Source organism: Hyperolius riggenbachi, chromosome 4 (genome assembly GCF_040937935.1).
Source record: "Hyperolius riggenbachi isolate aHypRig1 chromosome 4, aHypRig1.pri, whole genome shotgun sequence".
Taxonomy (NCBI): Eukaryota; Metazoa; Chordata; class Amphibia; order Anura; family Hyperoliidae; genus Hyperolius; species Hyperolius riggenbachi.
This window is the reverse complement of record NC_090649.1, coordinates 458,583,107-458,597,949: the sequence shown is the minus strand read 5'-3', so window position 1 is coordinate 458,597,949 and position 14,843 is coordinate 458,583,107. Positions and strand designations below refer to the sequence as shown.

At 43.6% G+C, this 14,843-nt stretch overlaps 1 protein-coding gene across 1 annotated transcript in view; it reads left to right on the top strand.

Moving 5' to 3' along the window:
- Positions 1-250: 250 nt before the first annotated feature.
- CAPN14 (calpain 14) overlaps positions 251-14,843 on the top strand; it is an 86,559-nt gene continuing 71,966 nt past the window's right edge. Inside the window, exon 1 of the mRNA XM_068232791.1 lies at positions 251-362. The gene's annotated coding sequence lies outside the window, so the exon portion shown is untranslated. The remainder of the gene's footprint in view (positions 363-14,843) is intronic.

Sequence of the window (14,843 nt, the reverse complement as noted above, 5' to 3'; positions counted from 1 at the left end):
ATCTGGCGTTTATGGCTCTCTCAGCCAAAAAGGTTCCTGACCCCTGCGTTAGATGAATGAATAAATTAAATAAATACATACATACAATAAATGTAATAAATAAATAGCAGTTAATGTTTCCTTTCTTTCCTCAGGTAAGGGTCCTCACCAGATCCAAAAACAGGTAAGTATTCCTAGCATTTGCTCATGTCTGTCTCTGTTAACAGTATATTTTTCATTAACGGTGTTGTTTATTACAGGATGTCGGAATCCTAACAGGTAAGCAACCAATAGCACATACAATTGAACTGATGAGGAATTTGTTTAACGATTTTTGCTTTTTTTCTATTGCAAGACTCTGGATAGATACAGTTCCTTCTCAGGTAGGTAAAACTTACTAACATTTCCTTATCAGACTAACAAAAAATAAGCATATTGCTTGCTTGTTAAGGAAACACTTACTTTAAGCAAAATTAATAAAAATAGTTCTACTCAGCCAGCCAATGGGATTAATTTAGACTGGAGCTATCTGAGGGCAACAGTACTGGATAGGAGAATTTCCTGAGGGCACACACACTCATCCTACTTATACAGTCTCCAATAATTCTCAATAGGAACAGTTGGTAGCTGGAAAAAAGGGCGCCGGCTGAGGGTGGACGAAAAGGGCGCCGCCATAGACTCTAATGCAATTATCGTTAATACGGTGAAAAAAGCAGAAAAATCGGCACCACAATAAATATCGTTAACAACATTAGAACATTACAGTTTTTGAAGTATGTTATAGTTTTAGAAGCTTGCAACATTATAGTTTTTGTCAAATTATTTCGTTTGTATGTACAGGTGTTTCTGCAGAGAGAGTAGTTAGGGTTGGGGTTGGTTAGGGTTAGGCAGCACCGGGAGGGGGGAGGTGGATCGCTCAGAAACAGCCGTATCAGTCCACCGACAGACTGTACACACGCCGGACTGTCTGCTGAAAACCCGCCCAGCGGGAGGTGACGGCAGACCCATCGTTGCCTGCAGTCCGGCATGTGTACGGACCTTTAGGTGCCACCAGGGGAGTGGTTAGTTTTAGGCACCACCAGGGGAGGGTTCTATGTAGGGTTGGGTTAAGCTGTATTGTTGAATAACATAACGATTTTTAACGTTAATATATTTTCGGTATTATTTCCAGTCTGTATTTACAACGGTGTTTATCGTTAACCAAGTTTAACAATGATATTTATTGATATCAGATTTCGTTATCCACCGGGGCCATTTCGTTTTCCAGCCGGGCCCTTTATTCACGATGCCCTTTTTTCATACACGCAGTTATTCACGGTGAGGAAGTATAGTTATCTCTCCCTTTGGCATAACTTGCTGCAGTATATACATATCTTATCAGTTATATGAGCAGGCGAATCATCTTTTGCGCTTGTGTAACATTCACAATTATGCTTGACAAGCTGGTATTAACATAAATCCTTTTCTCACATAACTTTTTCATCTCCTGCTTAGGTAAATCTGAAACTGTCTCTATTTTTTAAGGTGGCCATTAACGGTCCAATTTCTGGCGAAAAATCGTTCGAGCCATCAGAAATTCTGATCGGAGGTGAAATCGTTCACCACACCATCAACGAACCAATCTTTGCTTCCTATCTATCACGACCAACAAGAAAATCCAAATTTTGGTTTGACAAAAATCCAATTGGACGACCAGATCAGAATTTCTGATCGCTCAAACGATTTTTCGCTAGAAATTGGACCATCAGTGACCACCTTAAAGGACTTCCGAGGCCAAATCTGAAAAAAAAAAGTTGAATACCTGCATCACATTTGAATGCACGGAGGACGCCGTCCACGCCCTCCGTGCCGTTTCACCGGGTCCCCGCCGCTCAATAGCCCCACGCTACAGGAAACAGCCTGTAGTGTGGATCGGGGGGGGGGGGGGGGGGGGATATGGCCCTAGAGCTGAGCAGCCGCACTCGCGGCTATGCGGACTACGCAGCCGCGCCAGCTCATGCGGCCATGTTAGTGGAGGCAGGAGAGCCCGACATGGGCCATGCGGTCGGGAGCCGACCAGGGAGGGCTATTGAGCGGTGGGGACCTGGCGGAATGGCATGGAGGGTGCGGACGGCGACCTCCGTGCATTCAAATGTGATGCAGGTATTTCACTTTTTTTTAGATTTGGCCTTGGAACTCCTTTAAGATTCTCTCTCTCTCTCGCTCTCCTTCTCCGCTGTTCCCTTTCTCTCACCAAACTTTTTATGTGCTTAAATACATTTTCCTTTCGCTTATCTTAAATCACTGCTCTGCGGTGGTTGCTCTCCTGCTGAAATGCTGCTTGTGTCCAGGTGGCCTCCTGCGTAGTGATGATCGTTGTAATCAACAAATTACGATTTCGCTAAATTTCGCATAAAATCTTCACAATTACTCTTATATGTAATTATGATTTGCAAATTTAATTAATTTCGTGTAGTCATGCATAATTTTGCATAAAATGTCACGAAATTTTGTGTAATTTCTTGCTGACTTTAGCAGTGAATAGCAAGGATATATGTTAAAGAGACTCTGTAACATCAAAAACCTCCCCTGGGGGGTACTCAACTCGGTGGGGGAAGCCTCCGGATCCTAATGAGGCTTCCCACGCCGTCCTCTGTCCCACGGGGGTCTCGCTGCAGCCCTCCGAACAGCCGGCGACAGACCCGACTGTAGATTCAATATTTACCTTTGCTGGCTCCAGCGGGGGCGCTGTGGCTGCTTTCGGCACGGAAATAGACGGAAATACCCGATCTCCGTCGGGTCCGCTCTACTGCGCAGGCGCCGGAAACTTGCGCCTGCGCAGTAGAGCAGACCCGGCGGCGATCGGGTATTTCCGCCTACTTCGGAGCCGACAGCCATCAGAGCGCCTGCGCAGGAGCCGGGAAGGTAAATATTGACGTCACCGCATGCAGTGTGCAGGGAGCCTTAACCTTCCTGGCGGTAAGCCCGAGCTGAGCTCGGGCTATGCCGCGCAGGAGGATATCTCAGCCCCTGGTGGGGCGATTCGCCCCATTTAAAGTGCTGTGCGCGCAGCTAGCACTTTGCTAGCCGCGCGCACAGCTTGATCGCAGCCGCTCTGCGGCGATCGCCCGCACGCAGCGGCGGAAGAGGCCCCCCCCCGCCAGAGCCCTGCGCTGCCCAGACTAATGAGTTCCAGGCAGCGCTATGGGCTGGATCGGAGGCGTCTGACGTCAGGACGTTGGCTGACGTCCATGACGTCATTCCGATCGTCGCCATGGTGACAGGAGAAGCCAAACAGGGGAACGCGTTATATACGCGTTCCCCTGTTTGCTATTGATGCCGCCGACGATCGCACTAGAGGGACACATGCGCCCTCTAGTGGTGTTTCATGTAGCTACCACTCTGGTAGCTTTACATGAAACAAAAAAAAACAATTAAAAAAAACGGATTTCTGCCTATTTGGCAGAAAAAAATCAACCGCCAGGAGGGTTTTAAACTAAGAAAAATGACAGTTTAAAAAACATTTTCTTTGCATTTTTAATCGAGTTTCTCAAAAACTAAAAGGTCTTTTTGAAAAATTCTTTTTGGGACTTATACCCACTATTCTGCTTAACATATGTAACAATTTTGGTAGCAATAGCATGTATGGGGGATTTGCTATCAACCTCTAAATCCGGCACAAAATTAAGCGAAATGTCACGAAAATTGAGCGAAATTTTTAAATACTACTATTACATACGAAATTAATTACAATTTTACTTAGAAATTTCGCATTACGATGCGTCATTGCGAATTTCGATGCGAAATTTCACAAATGCTAAATTTCGGCCCACCACTGCCACGTTTCCCTGATATGCTGTGGCCCTCTCTCCATCAGCTGCATCTCCTCTGTTCCCTCTCCTCACCACCAGCTAAGTGCGTCACCTCACACATACAAATTGCTTATAACCAGTTTGTATAACGGCCACCACTCAAGCTCCCTTCCCGCCTTGTGCGCGTGCACTTTCACTCAGCTGGATCCTGTCACCTGCGTCTCCGTTGCCCGGCAACCAAAAGGGTACATGCATCAATATACACACGTATTCTTCCTCCGGCACATAACAGCCATCTCCTGATTTGCCTGCCCATCACTCCTGAGTCAGCAGCAATACAAGCCCAGCTGCTGACCAGAAAATAAACATTTTCTCTGGGTACTTTGTACCCCTAAACAGGTTACGATAAACGTAACAAGGTGAACACCGCTCTACTCCAAAAGTTCCAACCAAAGTGCTCAACCTGGGCAGCAAATCCACACTTGGCATGGAAGAAGAAAAGGTGGTCCTCACTTGTCAGTAGGACATAAGACCTTTATTGATGGACGTATCCAAAGACACCCATGGCAGGCATCAATTAGCTGACATGTTTCGGACGTCAGTCCATAATCATAGCCAATACATGAATGGCAGCCTAGGCATATAAGTAGGGATGTCAGTATTCAAGGCCCGCCTCAAATCCACCCAATAAGAGTGGTTAGCAGGGCACTGGACACTCCCATCCAACTATACAATCACTTGTTTTAAAAATACACAAAGTACAACATCAGCAATACAAGACAAAATATTCAATGTACAAATTAAAACAAAAGAAATAAGGAGCAAAAACGCACAGGAGCATTAACCTAGATGAATCAAAACCAGACTCAGAAACAGTGTTTTTTTGTATTTAGATTTAAAGACAACAGACACCATAGACTAGAGGATAGTAGTCTACCTATAGGAGGATCAAGCTTGACATGTATATTTGAAAAATATAAATAAAGATCAAGTAATCATTGCCAGATCCCATCTGGCATTAAGACCCAGGGGAATCCTAGTCCCCAATCCACTTAGATCCACTAGATCCACTTAGCTTCTTGTCGTAGCAATTTCTTATAGAGATTCCCTCCCCTTCTAGATGGCATAACTCTCTCGAACCCACTGAACACAAACCCCGTCATGTCACCCCGGTGAACCTCACAGAAATAGGGTCGGACTGGGCCACTAAGGGCCCACCAAGAAAGCTTTAGCCCGGGGCCCAATGCCCCCCCCCCCCCTGACCGATCCCTCCCCCCCCCCACCGATCCCTTCCCTCCCCCCTCCATTTTGGGCTCACATACGTACATAAGTAGCGGTGTTATTCACAGAGATTGGGTCTGACCAGATACATTTTAGATAAAATAATCAAATAATCACATGCCTCGTGATAATTCATCAAGTAGTCAAATGCCGCAAAATAAAAATATTAAGTAGTCCAGTGCTGTCCAACTTTGCGGTTATGAAGGGACATTTTTTTTTCCAGACTACATGGTGGAGGGCCGCCCCCCCAAAGAAAAATAAAAAAGTCTTTCACTGTTTCTTGGCTGTTTAAGTGCTTCAAAAAACAAGACTGTATTCCACCCAGTTGGTCGAATAGCTGAGAGAAGCTCTTTTGTCTAGATAACAACTGAAGTTTTTTTTTTAACTCTTCCTGTACTTGAAAACAATATGAGGAGACTTTTCTTTGCTTCTTATGTTCTATTTCTTAGCTGTACTATACATACAATTCATTATTTCATAAGTTTATTTTCTCTTCAGATTCCCTGTAAACAATAAAACAACAACAAAAAAAAGTTGCCTAGAGTCCCGCTTTAACAATTCATTCCTTTGTGAATGTACAAAAGACCTGAGCTGCTTTCCAGGTTAATTGTTCTGGAATAACCTGTCCTGCACAGGCTTGTAAAGCGCAGTGACAGCGTGCGATCTGTGGCAGGAGGGAGGGATCGCACAGCTTATGGTAATTTGCATTATGAAACAGGTAGTCTCCTGAGGATTGTATGCACAGGTAAGAGGAAGGCGGAGTCTGTGACATCACACATCAGAGAGGATCAGCTGCTCCTATATAAGCCAGTGATTCACTCGCTGCAAAACAAACACTTGGAAAAACTTGCTTTGGAGCTTACGGATCGTAACGAAGCGACCGCGACAGAATCCGCTAGCCAGGTGTGTGTGTTTACAGTGTGCTTGCTTCTTACTGCCGGGATGTATTACTAAGGTTGGAAAACACTGAAGGAGAAAAACTCATTGGGAAAAATCAAGACTGGATTGTTTTTTGTTGCTTTTTTTTTTTTTTTAAATCAGGTGGGAAAATTTTACAATCCTGGCTTGGGTCATATCAGAGCATAGCAAGGATTGCTTAAAGGTTAATAAATAGGACTTAAATTCTACATTTCTTTTCATTTACTTATGAATGACAATTGAAAGCTTTCAAGACAAGGTCTCGACAGCTTGCGATTGTCATTGATTCAGTTCGTCAGCAAAAAGGGCATCATTTAAAGTGTACAAGAGGTGACATGTGACATGATGAAATGAACATGTTTATGTACATACTAATAACCAGGTTGTTTTACTTGTTTTATTTTGCTGCCTGGAAGAGTTAATTTTCAGGCATGCAAGTGACGTCTTCTGTCTTGTAGTTCCTTGTCGGAAATATAATAAACATCACTGATAAGCAAAGTACAGCCAGAAAAGTTTTTGGGGGCAGAATACTTCTGAGAGCAGAGGGAGATTGGAAAAGGTTAACAGTTCATGGTTTTTCATTCAGGGACACTTAATAGGCTGGCACTGAGCAGTAAATGTTTAAATATGCAGTAAAATAAAACCATGAAATATCTAAAAAGAAAGTTATTTTTATCTCATCAGTTTATTTTCACCTCAAGTTCACTTTACATTTTCAATAGTCAAATAGGAAACTTTCAAAACTCATCGCTTTGCTTGCCTGAGTTGAAATGATTTTCTTAAACTTTCTTTGGTTGGTATATATATATTTTTAGAACCTATTTAGTGACTAAGAGCTGTATTGCTATGCTGTATTTGTTGTTTACTGCGTGGAAACAGCTGATGAGATTCTAAAATAATGTCTTGGCAAATGGGAAGGCTGCTGTTGCCTCCCAAATCTGCTTACTCACCGGTGTATGTATGGAATCCTGTCGAGGAGTATTAACTAAAGCATTTTTTTAATTTACTGAATCGGACTGTAAAACAGTTGTTATTATGATGAGTGTTCCTTAGACTGTGTCGTTGTATGAAACAAAGTGGAAGAGAACTCAGAGTCAAAATTGGACCTTGCATGAAGCAGGTGTTGTCTTATAACGGTAGATCAGATCAGATCAGATGACGATTGTGTGGATTCGATCTCTTTGCAGGATGCTACTCTTTGATGTGACGTGTGTCAGGAGTCTCTGGGGATCAGAATTTTCTGGGGATGGCAGAAGGTTCAAATTTTGGTTGCAGTGTTCCTTTAAGAAAGAATACCCCCAATCAGTTGAATGAGATATCTGGTCCTTATTCGATTCACTTTCTCTCCTGGGAGATCATTTTTCATCATCTTCTTCAAACTTTTCTACATTTTACAGTAAAGTACCAAGAAGTGGATGAAAAGTACTATTCCAAATTATTTTGAGTATTTTCTCGCTTTGGTGGTTTCAATGGCATTTTACTGACAAGGGCCCAAATGCAAATTAACATTTTTTGCTGAGTTTTCTCCTAGGTGATATTTTTACACTTTGTCATAAAATGCCCTTTTAGGCTTCTTTCCCACCAGGACGTTGCGTTTTAGGGGACGTTATAGGTCGCATAACGTGCCCCTAACGCAACGCCTGGTGGTGCTGGACGAGGACGCTACCAAGAGCTGCGTTATGCTGCTCTTGGTGCGCCTTTTTTGTGCCATGCTTTCGGAGACCACGTGATCCACATCACGTGGTCCCACCAGCCAATCGCCGCACAGAGCGGCCGCTCCAGGAAGTAAACACTGCACGTCACTGAGTGCAGTGAATATTAATTAGCCATGTGGCTGGCCGCGGAAGAGGAGGGGAGACCTCCTCCTCCAACATTACTGAGCATGTGCAAACAGTCTAACGCGGCTTAGCCACGTATAATGCACAGCATGCAGCACTTTGTTTTTACCTGCTGCGTTACAATGTAACGCAACGTGTGCACTGTGAACAGCCCATTGATTTTTCATTGCTGTGCGGTGGGCTGCATTACAGGCTGCACTAACGTGCGCCTGTAATGTCCCACTGTGAAAGCAGCCTAAACCATCAGCAAGCAAGAAAATACTTAAAATGATTTTGACAGTACTTTTTCATCCACTATTAAGTACTTTTTCCGTTGTAAAATGCTTTAGGCCTCGTTCACATTACACGCACGCACGAACATTAGACTGCACTGTCAGATGTTCACATTGCATGCGTTGCGTATCAGTGCGGTGCGCGAATGCATTTTGTGGCAAAATGCATGGCTGACCCAGTCACTACAGTGAAAGGGATCAGCCACGCAGCGCATGGAAACGCAGATGGCGTGCGATCAAACGCATTGTGTTCCAATCGCACAGCCATCTGTGTGTGATGATGTGAACGATGATGTGAAGAAAATAAGTAATCCTAAATTATTTCCTAGAAGATAAATTTCATATTCTTTTTAAACGAAGAATTAAAGAACCACTATTGCGAAAATTGTAAAATTTTAAATAAAAAAAGTAAACACATACAAACAAGAAGTAGGTTTCTTGTAGAGTAAAATGAGCCATAAATGACTTTTCTCCTATGTTGCTGTCACTTACAGTAGGCAGCAGAAATCTGGCAGAACCAACATGGGGGATTCTCAGCATAGCCTTTATTATTTCTAAAGAGACAATCCCTGAAAACGATTTATATAAAGATGAAGACGGCCCCCCTACCTGTTTGCACACTATTTTGGGCAGTTGGATGGAGCAACTGCCATTCACTAAGTGCTTTTGAAAATAAAGAAAACCCTGAGAATCCCCCATAAGGAGCTGGGCTAGTCCAAAACCGTCGGTTCTGTCAGATTTCTACTACCTACTGTAAGTGACAGAAACAATGGAGAAAAATAATGTATGGCTCATTTTACTCTGGAAGAAACGTACTCCTTATTTGTATGTGTTTACTTTATTTGAAATTTTTACGATTTTCGCAGTAGTGGTCCTTTTACATTTTCATTTTACAAACTAAAATGTACCTAAAAGTTGTTGTAAAAAGTACTATCAACATTATTTTGAAGACTTTCTTACTTGCTGGTGGTTTAGGCTGCATTCACAGTGGGACGTTGCATTGTAATGCGACATTAAAGTCACAACGCAGCATTACAACGCAACGCAAAAAAGTGGTAAGACAAACGCTGCATTACCAGACGCATACAGTAGGTACAGTGAAGCATACAGGCAATGAAAAGTATGCTTTCCTGTACCTGTGGTGGCTGGATAGTGTAATGGTTAAGGGCTCTGCCTCTGACGCAGGAGACCTGGGTTCGAATCTCGGCTCTGCCTGTTTAGTAAGCCAGCACCTATTCAGTAGGAGACCTTGGGCAAGACTCCCTAACACTGCTACTGCCTATAGAGCGCGTCCTAGTGGCTGCAGCTCTGGCGCTTTGAGTCCGCCAGGAGAAAAGCGCCATATAAATGTTCTGTGTTTGTTTGTTTGTTTATTAGCGTGTGCATTTAGAGGTAATGCACTGCAGCAGAGCATTACCACAGCGCTACTAGTTACAATGCAACGCTAACGTCGCACTGTGAACAGCCCATAGGATTAGCATTGCAGTGCAGTAAGCTGCGTTATAAAGGTTTATAACGCAGCTCCGCATTGTCCCGCTGTGAATGAGGCCTGAAAAGGAATTTTAAGACAAGATGTGAAAATTTCTCCTAAGAGAAATCTCAGGAGAAAAAGGGAATTGTATATGAGGCCTAGTATTCAATTTTTTTTTTAGAGTGAATGTGTGTGTGTTATATTCTGCATTTATAGACTGTCAACATTCTCTGCAGAGCTTTACAGGGATAGTTGGCAACACGAAAATTCAAGAAATTTTGTGCATTTTGAGTTTGCGTTGCAAAATTTGCAAAAAATGTGAAAAAATTATAATTCTTTCACACTAACCATAAGATTACCCATGTTGGTGTATATTTGTGAAAATATGCTCACAGTAGGTTACAATCTCGTTTAGAATGTTCGCATTTTCGGATAGATTTTTTTGCATTTTCTCATAGAATGATTGGCTCAGTAGACATTTTTGCTGTTTATGAGAAAAACGATTGCGCATTAGAGAAACGTAATTTCTGTATAATGTTTGGAGTTTTCACGTTAGGATTCTGTCAGTTTCCAATTCCAATTCGATATTCCAAAATTCCGATGCAAAAGTTGGAATTCAGAATTCTGTTTGCCCATCCCTATTACAGCGCACAGAGAACAAGTCTTATCACTAACTGTCCAAACTGAATGTCCCTACCCCAGTATGAGTCTAATTTACAGAGAAGCCAACTGACCAACCAGTCTATATTTTTTTGTTAGGAGGAAACCAGAATGCTTAGAGGAAACCCATTTGAGCAGCAGTAGAACATAAAGCAGGATTTCTGGCTGGAATCGTAACCTGGGACTGTAGTGCTGTTAGGCGAAGTGCCACTTACCTGTTGATGTGCCACCAATGTCCAGTGCCGAGCCTGGCCGAGGCAGAGGCTGGATAGGCTCCAGCCTCTGGGCGCACTGGCCATGGGGGCTCCCTAATACTATAGAGCCACATATGGCTATTATACGGGGCATGGTGGCTGCCTAATATTGTAGGGGGCACAACTGGCTATTGTACTGGGGAGGGCTCTAGTACTGGGGGCACGTTTGCTACCTATATTGGTGCGGGCACAGTTCGGGGGCGCTCTTTGGAGTCTCTTCCTCTATTGCTGGAGAACTTTGTCCCGGTCCAGTGTTGATGGCATTCGGATATGTAGGCACAGGTGGGCTGCCCAGTGGCGTAGCAATAGGGGGTGCAGAGGTAGCGACCACATCGGGCCCTTGGCCCTCCCTCAAGCACAATATTAGCTCTATATTGGTCCTGTGCTGGTAATAATGACTTCTATAGATGCTTTAAATAGTAGTAATCGTTAGCAAACTGTTCCCCATCCCCTTCTGCACCTTTGACACTGTAAAAACCCTTGGCAGTTTTGGTGCACAATATCAATTGTTATGTATAGAGTGCTGGGGGGGGGGGGGGGGGGGGTATGTAAAACTTGCATCGGGGCCCATAGCTCCATAGTTACGCCGCTGGGGCTGCCCAAATCTAACATAAACATGGATGTGCGATTTAGCTGAATATTTCTGCTAATGGAGGAGGGAGCAGAAGGCAGAGGTGCTCACTGGGATGTTAATAATACCAGCTTGCATGCAGATTTCATTGCAAATTGTATGCAGCTTAAAAATGCACCAATCGAATGTAATGTCTACCAATTTTGATTGGTCCATTTCCAAACTGCATCCAATTTCCAAATTAAATTTCCAAGCAAGCTAGGATGTTCAGCCTCTCATTGCCCATCTCTAGAGAGGGAACATCCCGGTCCCACCTTGTCTCGGTGTAAGCAATCACAACTGGCTGTGAGAATCCACCGACCAACCTTTCTTCCTGCAGGGATATTGGCTGAAGGGACAACTACACATGTGCAATCCTCTGCCAGAATGTCAGATGGTATAATGATAATATAACGTCTGTACGTAGCGATGAGACCCATAAGCCTGATACACACATGCAATTTTGATTGGCCAATGACTGGCCAATTTTTCCACTTCCATGTAGCATTAGAGCTTTCCTATACAATATGCGCATAGTATTTACAGTCTGTTGGTGCTTGTACTACATTGAGGTTGTAAAATTGGTCAGTAATCAAAATTGTATGTGTGTATGGACGATTGTGGCAGGAGAGCTTTGTACGCTAAATTCAAGCAGCGCACACAAGAATTTTGACACTATCGGTACGGTAGTCTCTACAGCGATCGCTGTTAAACTGTCACTCAAAATAACAATTAAAGGACCACTATTGCAAAAAAAAAAAAAATTACCGTAATATTTAAAATACGTACATCTAAACAGAACATTTCTATCAGAGTATAATACCTACACATTACTTTTTTCCTACGTTGCTTTCACTTACTGTAGGCAGTAAGATGCTGACAGATCTGACAGATTTTCGACTAGCCCATCTCCTTCATAAGTTACAAAAGCACTTCCTGGGAAGGATCTATACAAAGATCTCAGTCAGCTTCCCTACTTGACACACAATTTTGGCAGTTTGGACTCAGCAACTACTGTTCAGTGAGTGCTTTTTTTGAATTAAGAAATATTAGAAAATACCCCATCAGGGGATGGACTAGTCCAAAACCTGTCAGATCTGATTTTCACTATGTACAGTAGGTCATTGGTGCTATGGCTGCACCCAGCTTCCTCCCTCAGCCGCTGTGTGCTGAAATGACCGGATTTGGTTCAGCAGACAAAAGTTCGTAAACCGAGGACTACTGTACTCTGGGGGAATCTCAGCCTGATCTTATGTATGGAACTTATGCCATCTTATGTATCTGTAGCATGAGGATACTCTTATCTTCTACTGCCACCTCTTGGGAAGCAGTGGTATTACCTCTGGACAGTCTTCCCCGACTACATTGCTTACAAGAGATTTTAAAGGCCTAATAAAAAAAAAAACCTTTTTTGTATCCATCTGACAGGAAGTCCCAAGTCTCCGGCAAGCAGCAGCAGCCTCTGTCTGGTGCGACAAGTTACTACATTTTATGGGCTGTATTTATGGCTTGGCAGACAGCCCAGTGTCACTGGCTCATCTAATAATACGTTGTTGTTAATTGCATCTCGGAGAATTATCACCAGAGCTATAAAGTGTTTGAGTATTATTTAGTTTAAAACACGTCTTAAGCCTGGTACAGACTTTCAATTATGATTGGCCAATCACTGAACAATTTTACCACCTCCATGTAGTACGAGAGTCAACACATATTGAATACTATGAGCAGACTGTGTAGGTAAACCCTCATACTACATGGAGGTGGTAACATTGGTCAGTCAGTGATTGACCAATCGTAATTGAAAGTGTGTACCGGGATTTAGTGTTTTTATTTTTTTGCTACTTAAACCCAGGGCCGGTTCTAGAATTTTTACTGCAAACTTGTGAGGATGCGCTACCTGATTTGGAATGATCGCCCAGCACCCAACAATTTACTCTGCTTAATTTAATGTTCTCACATGACATGCTGCAGCTCTACACACTGCTGGCTGTGAGTCTGTAACAAACTGCTTACCCTCAGCCACTCAATTCCTCCTCAGTCAGGACATCAGAGCCACCTCCTCCCTTCTGCTGTGCAAGTCACATGAAACACTGCTGCTCTCCTGCCTCCCCCCTCCTCACTCACTGTCAGACTCCTCACACAGCACAACAAGCTGCTTTTCCCCAAAGATGACCTCTTCACGACACTCTCCTCTCACTTCTCCTCCTACTCTGACTGCATGCTGTGAGTGTAAACAGTACAAACATGCTGCCCCTGTAATCTCTGTGCCTGATGCAAATGTTTCACCTTGCTTCATGAGAGAACCGGCCCTGAGACGAAGCACCCTCATGTATTTTACCATATATATCAGTGGGAACATGAAAACACCTACCCTGCTCTCTGTTTCATTATTTACTGCTCAGCCTGCTTTTTATCAGCCCTGATAAAATCCCCAAATGAGAATCCAGTCTGGTTTTGCTCAGGAATCATTATATCCAAGTCTATCTTCTCTGATGTCTTTTCAAGCCTAAGCCTGCCCCCTTCTGGCTCAGCTATAATGATTCCTGAGCAAAGCCAGACTGAATGCTCAGTCGGGGATTTTATCAGGGCTGAGCAGTGAATAATGAAACAGAGAGCAGGGTAGGTGTTTTCTCTAATGTTCCCACTGATATATATGGTAAAATACATGAGGGTGCTGCCTCTCTGGGTCACTTTAAGCCTGATACACACATCCAATTTTGATTGGCCAATCACTGGCAAATTTTACCACTTCTACCTTAGTTTAAAGTCTGCAGGCAGCGAGTTGGAATAATGTGATTTGTTACAACGCAGCACTGTGAACAGCCCATAGAATTGTATGTAGAGGACCACCTGTGTGTACTTGTTGTTTGGCCGCCGGTGTGTTGGGTCCTTGAGTTGATCCTTGTGGGTTGGGGGTTGTGGGCTGACATACACACGCCTGATTATGATCTGAGGCGGTCGTTATCGGCCGGCTCAGCCGACTTTAATCAAACGTGTGTACGAGGCTTTATAGTGGCGGACATGTCATATATATACAGACGTTAAAAAAAAAAAAAAGACGCCTACTGTGTGTGGGGAGTTGTGCAGATGCTTACCGTACCTCTCGTGACCCGGAGTCACCGGTAATTGGCTCCGTTGTTTTCTTCCTGGTCGTTGCGCATAGGCAGTATGTCCGCTTGGGGTGGAGCGCTGGTGCACCAGGTAGGTAACGTGACGGGAGTGCACACGGACAAGACATGGGGTCGCCGGGGAGTGCGGTCACAAGGCTCCCTGTGCATTAGCAGAGTAGTATGTCTGGGTCAGAGGGCACCGATTAGGATGGAAAGAACGGGGTGAATAACCGGAGAACAGAGGGAGACGCCAGGGCATGGGAGGTGTGTTAAAGGGCCACTTCAGCGAAAAACTGTAAAATTTAAAATATGTGCAAACATACACAAATAAGAAGTACATTTTTTCCAGAGTAAAATAAGCCATAAATCACTTTTCTCCTATGTTGCTGTCACTTACAGTAGGCAGTAGAAATCTGACATTACCGACAGGTTTTGGACTAGTCCATTTCTTTATAGGGGATTCTCAGGGATATATTTGTTTTCAAAAGCACTTAGGGAATGGCAGTTGCTCTGTCCAACTGCCAAAAAAAAACTGTGTAGGGAGCAGGGAAGCTGACCAGCATCATTGTTTAAATCCTTTTTTGGGAATATCTTTATAAAGAATAAAAGCCTTGCTGAGAATCCCCTATGAAGAAATGGACTAGTTACCCCCGTTTAGC